Here is an 8535-nt window from a genome sequence, read left to right as displayed (position 1 = left end):
AAGAAAACATTTTGGCCTCCATCTCTCTTCTTGTGTTCTGCTTATGTGTGCAGTGTGTGTTTCAAATGTAGGTCAAGCAAGTCTCTCCACCACACGATTCTTGACATGGTATCAGAGCAGTGCCACTGAGAGAGGCTTGTTTTGAAGGCTGAAGTGAAGCAGAAGAAGTAAGGTTCTTCGAGCAAGCAAGTAATGGGTAAGAATCTCTCCCATTCTTCCACTCTTTCTCTTGGATAGTGCTTGTGGAGGCACCGGAAGTAGGGTGCAGAGTGAAAATCTCAAATTGTTGTGAGATTTGATGTGTAAAGTAGAGCACTCCATATTCTACAGGTAAGCGCTTTATGGCTTATCTACTGTTTTTTTGGGCATCTAAGGCCATTTTGGGCCCCATTTTAGAGCCGCAATGTTGCAAACAACAGTTGTAGGGTATACTACAGTTTTGACTGTGCCGATCAAAAGTGGATGCAATGTTGTAGATTTTGAATTTGTAATTTTTGAGGTGTTTTTTTGGAAGAAAACACAAGATTTATCTGTAAATAGGTTGCAGATTACATGTATTGTTGAGGAATCAGTGAAAAAGGTTATTGCTATGCACTTGTTGTGAAAGGTTGCAGAAGACTTGCTTGCTATTTTATATCATTTTTGTGATAATGATAGAGAATAATGGAGATTCTATCATTGAGAAGCTCAACAAGAATAACTATCCTTCATGGAAGTTCTGTGTGACAAACTTCCTCATTGAAAAGGGCCTTTATGAGTTTGTTTCACGTGAAGAAAAGGAGCCAGAGCTGAGTATCCCTCCAACTATAGACGAATTGAAGGCATGGAAATAATTTTTAAGATGACAAGCTCAATATGTGAAAACATTGATGATGGACTGCTTGGCTAGATGGATCCTCCATCTACACTTAGTACATCGGTGGTCATTATGATTCTCACATGGCCACTAATTTATCACTTATCATATTTAGTTTGTTACACCTACCTATAACTGGCATAGATATAGTGCCAGCCGATTAGTATACTCAGTTATGTGCTATTTGACTTAGTAGGCCACTTTCCTTTATGTTGTATCTTATCTATACTTTGTGTACATTGTATAACATGTGGAAGAAGGAGAAAAAAACCAGCAAGAAGACATTTTGGCCTCCATCTCTCTTCTTCTGTTCTTGAGTGAGCTTCCTCTTATGTGTACAATGTGTGTTTCGAGTTGTAGGTCAAGCAAGTCTCCCCACCACACGATTCTTGACATGGTATCAGAGCAGTGCCACTGAAAGAGGCCGATTTTGAAGGTTGAAGTTGTTAAGATTCAGAGACAGAGACAAGAGTAAAGAGCTGTGTGCTCTCTCTTTCTTCCATTATTTTATAGACCACACACATAACATAAGTGTATACAATAGTACTAAGGTCCGTAGGACCATTCACACTGGGTCTAAGACCACTGACTTATTTAATATCCCAGACTTGCTGATACAGCTGGACACAGCTAATGTCGGTCATACATACTGACAGGAGAATAATGGGAGCTTGATATTCTAACACTCCCCCTCAAGCTCAAATCATCTGATGAACTCCAAGTAGCTGTCTGAAACTACTAAACTTATCTTTACCCAAAGACTTGGTAAAGGTATCTGCAACCTGTTCATTAGTCTTCACATGCATAAGATCTACTCTCCCTGCAATAACCATCTCTCTGATAAAATGGTAGTGTACCTCTATGTGTTTTGTCCTGGCATGGTATACTGGATTTGTTGCCAGGAGTACACTACTGAGATTGTCGCATAATAAGGTCACTGGAGCATCCACCTGAATATCCAAATCAGCCATAAGCTTGAGCACCCATGAAATCTCAAATGTTGCCAATGCAGCGCCACTGTACTCTGCCTCAATACTAGACAATGCAACCGTTGGTTGCTTCTTGCTGCTGCAGCTGATCATGCCACTTCCAAAGCCAAAAGCATAACCACTCATAGATCTCCGATCATATGAGCATCCTGCCCAATCCGCATCTGTGGATCCAACCAGTTTCAAGGGCTTATCTCTCATATAGAACAGCCCATAATCTACAGTGGACTTAATATATCTCATAATCCGCCTAACAGCATCCAAATGTGGCTTCTTGGGCTTCTGCATAAACTGACTTATGAGCCCAACTGTATAACTCAAATCTGGCCTAGTGATGGTCAAGTAGATCAAACTTCCAATGCTGAATTTCAACTCCAGTGCTAATGTTCAGCTTGACATTCTGATCAAGGGGTGTATCCAATGGTTTGCATTCAGCCATGCTATACTTTTTCAGCATTTCCATGGCATAATGTTTCTGCATCAGCCACAAACCATTTTCAGCCTTGATTACTTCAATACCCAAAAAGTACTTCAACTCACCGAGATCTTTCATGTCAAATTCAGATTTCAGCATCTTCATTACATGCTGTATGCCCAAGTCATCATCACCAGTGATTATCAAATCATCAACATATATGACCAGCACTACCAAGCCACTGTCAATCTTCTTTGTAAATAGGCTATGATCAGCCCTATCAACAGTAAATCCCAACCTCTGCAAGTAGTTACTGATCCTAGCATGCCAAGCTCTCGGAGCCTGCTTCAGCCCGTACAATGCCTTTTTTAGCCTACATACATAATGCTGAAAATCAGGGTGAACATACCCTTTTGGCTGAACCATATAGACATCCTCTGCTAAGTCACCATTAAGAAAGGCATTGTTCACATTCATCTGCTATAATTTCCAGCCTCTAGCAGCAGCCAAAGCAATCACAGTGCGTATGGTTGCCATCTTGGCAACATGGCTGAATGTTTCCTCATAATCAAGTCCATATTGTTGGGCATACCCCTTAGCAACTAGCCTGGCTTTGTACCTTTCCACACTGCCATTTGACTTGCATTTGATTTTGTAGACCCATTTGCAGCCAATGGTCTTTTTTCCTTCAGGAAATGGCACAAGTTCCCATGTCTTATTTTCAGCCAAGGCATTCATTTCTTCATCCATAGCTGCACACCAGTTCTCATCTTCCACTGCTTCAGCATATGTACCTGGTTCTTTGATCTCCATCACTTTTGTCATGTAAGCATAATGCTTTGGAGTGTAGCCACTATATGTCAACCTGTCAATAGGGTATTTGACCCTTTGTGAACGTCTAGGCTATGGTGCACTACTTGATTCCCCTCTCTCATGAGGCGAAATGTACCTGCTCTGCCTTGCGCTAGGCATATAGACAGTCGGAATACCAAGTTCACTGTCTAAAGTATCAGCAGATTCATATCCAAAAGTCATTCTACCAGGTGTCATCATACAGTAACTTCCTCTTTTCCTTTGCTGTCCAAGACATCATATCTCCCCCTCACTGACATACTGGTGTCAGTGGACGGTGAGCTCCTCAATCTCCCTGTCCATGGGGATACTGTCTGACTACTAGGTCCTATCATAGCAGTGCTTTGCTGCAAATCGACTATAGATACATGAATGGAAGGCATATCCGATGGCACTATAGCCGATGATACATACCAAGAACCCATCTCATAAAAAATAACATCCCTGATCTCACCAAAGTTTCCCTGGTAGAGGGATCATAGCATTTGTATGCCTTCTTCTCCTGCGAATATCCAATGAAAACACACTTATGCGCTTTTGGATCCAGCTTCTTCCTTTTTTCATCTAGAATATGCACATAAGCAAGATAGCCAAAGACTTTCATGTGACTTACATCCAGCTTATAGCCATACAGTTTCTCAAACGGTGTCATCTCATGAATACCTGCAGCAGTGGGAGTCCAATTCAAGATATACATGGCTGTCATAACAGCCTTAGCCTAATAATAGAGCGGCATCTTCTTCTCATTCATCATGGCATGAGCAGCTTCCATCAAGACCCTGTTCTTTCTTTCAGCTACCCCATTCTGTTGAGGAGTGTAGCTGAAAATGCCATTTTCAGCCAAAAAATTATCAAGCTCATTTGACACATACTCCCCACCACTATCTGATCTCAAGCAAGAGATATAGCAGTCAAATTCCTTTTCAACCTGCTTTTTAAATTGCTGAAAAATAGCAAACACCTCATCCTTTGTCTTCAGAATGTAAACCCAAGTATAGCGACTGTAATCATCAATGAATATCACATAATACTTCGAGCCTCCCATGGATGCATTATGGGCTGGCCCCCAAACATCAGAGTGCACTAACTGCAATGGACGTGTACTCTGCCTTACATGCCTGACAAATGGCAACCTTGACTACTTACCAAACCGGCAAGCATCGCATACATGACCAATATCTGAATATTGGAACTTGGGTAAACCTGTAACAAGCTGTTTTTTCTACATAATTTGCAGCCTTTGCAAATTCACATGCCCCACTCTCTTGTGCCAAATTTCCAAATCTCTGATAGTGCTAGAACCATGGGCAAACATAGTTGAAATCAGCTTTGGCAAGGTATCATCAAGAGTAAACATTTTGCCTTTCCTGTGACCGTGAGCTATCAAGTTGCGTACATTGCCAAACTCTTCAATAAAGCAGCCATGCTTATTGAATCTAACCTTCAAGTTTTGCTCCGTCATATGAGCGACAGACAATAAGTTCTTTGTAATCGAAGGAACATGCAATACATCATGCAAATTTTTCTTTTTGCCATCATGAACCACAAGAGGGACTTTGCCTTTATGTTCAATGCTATGCTGCGTGTCATCATCTATACAGACATAGCCATGTTTTTCAGCCACCATATCAGTGAACCAATCACCATGAGGAGTCATGTGGTTCGATGCCCCTGAATCAATATACCAAACTACATCATCAGTGGATTTTTTAGCAACTCTGTCTTTTACATACTGCATGGCAAACAATCTATCTCCTGAAGTATCATCTGCCTAACTAGACGTAGCAAAGTGTCCATGTTGTTTGCCTTTCTAATTGCCTTGCTTCTTCCAGCAGTCCTTGGCAATATGACCATACTTCCCGCAGTAATGACAATCCTTATCCTTATTGCGATTGTCAGATGGACACTGCTGTTGCCAAGAGCCTCTGCCTCTAGGGCTAGATCTCCCCATGCCTCTAAAGTTTCCACCACCTCTTGCATTCGATACCTACTGGTTGTTATTGCCATAGGATGCATTTTGCTGGCCTCCTCTGCCAGATCCATAGCCTCTACCACGGCTGTCACGGCCGCATTGATTGGAATAGAAAACTATATCCTTGTTTTTAGAATTGCTAGATCCTGTAGCCAAGCCAAGCTTAACCTCTTCATGGTTAAGCAATGCAACCAGCTCATTAAAATCAGGCATTTCAGCCCTCACAGACACAGAAGTGTCAAAAGACTTATACTCAGGCCCCAAGCCATTCAAGGTCACAGAAACCATGTCTTCATCTTCAACTTGTGAACCAATAGATGCCAGCTGATCTACAATGGTCTTAACCTTCGTGACATAATCCTGTATAGATCTGCTCTTTCTTTCGTTATTGTTGAACTTCTTCTTCAACTGTATCTTCCTGGCACTTGTTGTTGTGCCATAGTACTTGACCAAAATGTCCCACGCACTCTTAGGAGAGCTGCAGTTCATTATCTATATTACCATGGCATCTGAGATACATAAAGAGAGCCAGTGCAAGACTCTACGAGCTCTTTCTATCCAAGCTCAGTATAATCATCTCTGATCAGCCGTAGGTCGATCTAGGAGCTCAGGTTCAGCTTCCGCTCCAGTCACCAACTCCCAGTAGCCTTTCTCTATTAAGAAGTTCTCCATGCGGAACTTCCATATGGCATAATTGTTACTGTCAAGCTTTTCCCCCACTATTTGGGTTATGTTTTCAGTCCTCTCTGCATTAGCCATATTGTACCAGACAATATTTAGTCACTGCCTGACTTCCTGCAAGCCAATAAGTATGACTGACCAAGTTCAATTTTCAAATTTTTATGAAAATTTTCTACAATTAATTGCAGTAAAAAACTAGGGTATTTCAGCCCAATGACAGCTCAAAATAGTCCACAAACCAGTGGTCTAACTCATAAGTATAACAGTCAATACATATGCTATGGAGTTGCTTCAGCTTAAACTCCTACAACCTCACTGCCAGGGTAAATACATACAGTCTGACTGTAAACTGTGAGTAACCAGCAGCAATTTCAAGGCCCAAATAAATGTGTATACATGTCATACATGTTCCAAACTTTCCCAGACATTTGCTAGTATATGTAGGCAACTAGACATAGCCATACACGGGCACAAAACAGTGCATATCCAGTAAGTACAGGTGACATAAATCTACTCACAGATTGTATACAGCCAATAAACTGTCAAACCAAGATGTATTTCAGCCCAAGAGATCCTCAAACCACTTCATACATATGCGACTGTGTGTACAGGTCAATACATGACCAAACAAGCATCCCTAGACACTCTATCTGTAAGAGGCAATGTCATATAATGCATTCACTGTTTATGACCAGCCAATACCCTGTGAGTACATTTGTTTCCAGATTTAGATTTTAGTTTTTAAGAGCCTTCAATGCTCATATCAATGGTTATAGCATTCAATAGTCATATCCCGTACCATACAACTCCCTGTAGGTAACAAAAAAACATGTACTTCTTCAAGGCAATGACTATATGATGATGACAATTTTATGACAGTTTTCAGCCTATCATAAAATTTCAGATCTGAATATTTTATCAGTAAAATGCAACCCAAATGCATCAACCTCAGTACATATGCTTCCTGAATGAACCCTCACTTTAGTAGAGCTCAAAATGCTCATCAAATGGCTTCAAATCTTTAGGAGGACTCTAGTGTATGCTGCCCTGTTCAATGACAGTTTCTAGCCAAGTAAATACTCCCAAATCTGAGTATTTTTGTAAACAACCTTCAGTTTTCAAGCATAATATCCAATACATATGTTTACATAGCATGTATGTGCTCCAATAGGTCCTTTTGAGCACGTCAAGAGCTCAAAGCTCTTGCCAATGTGTTGCATATGCTATGTATACTCTATATACAACAGTTCAGGCTTCTGTTCTAGGTTTATAAATATTTTTTAGAACTCCTAGATGAGCTCATGGTCATGTACAAGCATGCCATGGTGATGAAGTGCCTTCCAAAGAGTATAACCAAGTTGTAGATGCCTTTAGTACTGATCACTGCCTTCACAGGAAGCCATGGGGATCCATTATGTTAGTTGGCACAATCACGCAGACTGCCCAGGAGTATACGACAGCAGCATTTGATCTTCATACTGATTAATGCCCTCTCTAATGTGATCAATGGCACCTCCAGATGCTCCAGACAAGAGCTAGACAATCCTCAACCAATACTTGAGCTAAATGGAGACCTGAGAAACCAATGCATACCTTCAGAAAGACAATGGCAAACAACCCTTCTTCTCTTTTCAACCTTGGTAGGTCAATCTTCAGATCTTCTTCCCGCATGCACTCCACAGAGCCCAGTCATGGGTGCTCTGATACCATGTTAAGATTTAGTGACAGAGATAAGAGTAAAGAGCTGAGTGCTCTCTCCTTCTTCCATTATTTCATAGAACACACACATAACATAAGTGTATACAATAGTATTAAGGTCCGTAGGACCATTCACACTGGGTCTAAGACCACCGAATTATTTAATGTCCCACACTTGCTGATACAGCTCAGCTAATGTCGGTCATACATACTAACAGGAGAATAATGGGAGCTTGATATTCTAACAAAAGTAAAGGAAAAGAAGCAAGGTTTGATCTAATGCAAAAAAGTGATTTATTGGCTATTTGTAGTCATTGATAATACTATGCTAGGACATGTCAAGAATGCAGAAACTTCACATGCAGCTTGGAAAATTTTTGAGAACATGTTTTCAGTAAATACAAAGGCACAAAAGATTCAACTCAAGCAAGACTTGAATACCTTGAAGAAAGAGAACATGTTTATCATCAATGAGTATGTTTTGAAGGTGAGGAGCATAACACATGATTTAGCAACAATTGATGCAATGCCTAAAGTTAGGCAAGGGTACCAAATCCCAAGTCTTATTGGCTTCTAATGCAGCCATCTCCTCATCCATTGATGAATCCCAATGAGCATGATCAACCACATCCTCAAAACAAGTGGACTCAATATCCTTAACTACCTTCATCTGATGGACCTAAAAACGGGCCGGCACTGGCTCATGCACTAGCCGGACCTCTATCTCACGCGCTCAACAACCCCATGGCCTCGTGGCCAGGAGCGTTGATGACACATACATTGCCTTCCTAGACATCTTCCGTTTGTATCACATCGTTTGTAATCCACTCTTCTCTCACCCACTACTCCTCAGAGGGAGTCCCTTACACATTGCCCAATGGCACGAAGCACAGACATAGGGGGTCCTCCAACGGCTGAGTGCCGCCACCCCTCTGCGACTCTCCTACACCTTGGGGATTGGCCCCTCGATGCATCGCTCAACATATAAACATGTCGCACAAAATCCACTCAAAATACCATTTAATCGTATACAGGAATGTACCATTGTCCTTACTTCTCTTTCCCCTAGACC

Source organism: Lygodium microphyllum, chromosome 12 (genome assembly GCF_053477565.2).
Source record: "Lygodium microphyllum isolate KBCC chromosome 12, Lygodium_microphyllum_v1.1.10, whole genome shotgun sequence".
Classification (NCBI taxonomy): domain Eukaryota; kingdom Viridiplantae; phylum Streptophyta; class Polypodiopsida; order Schizaeales; family Lygodiaceae; genus Lygodium; species Lygodium microphyllum.
This window is presented reverse-complemented; position numbering follows the sequence as displayed.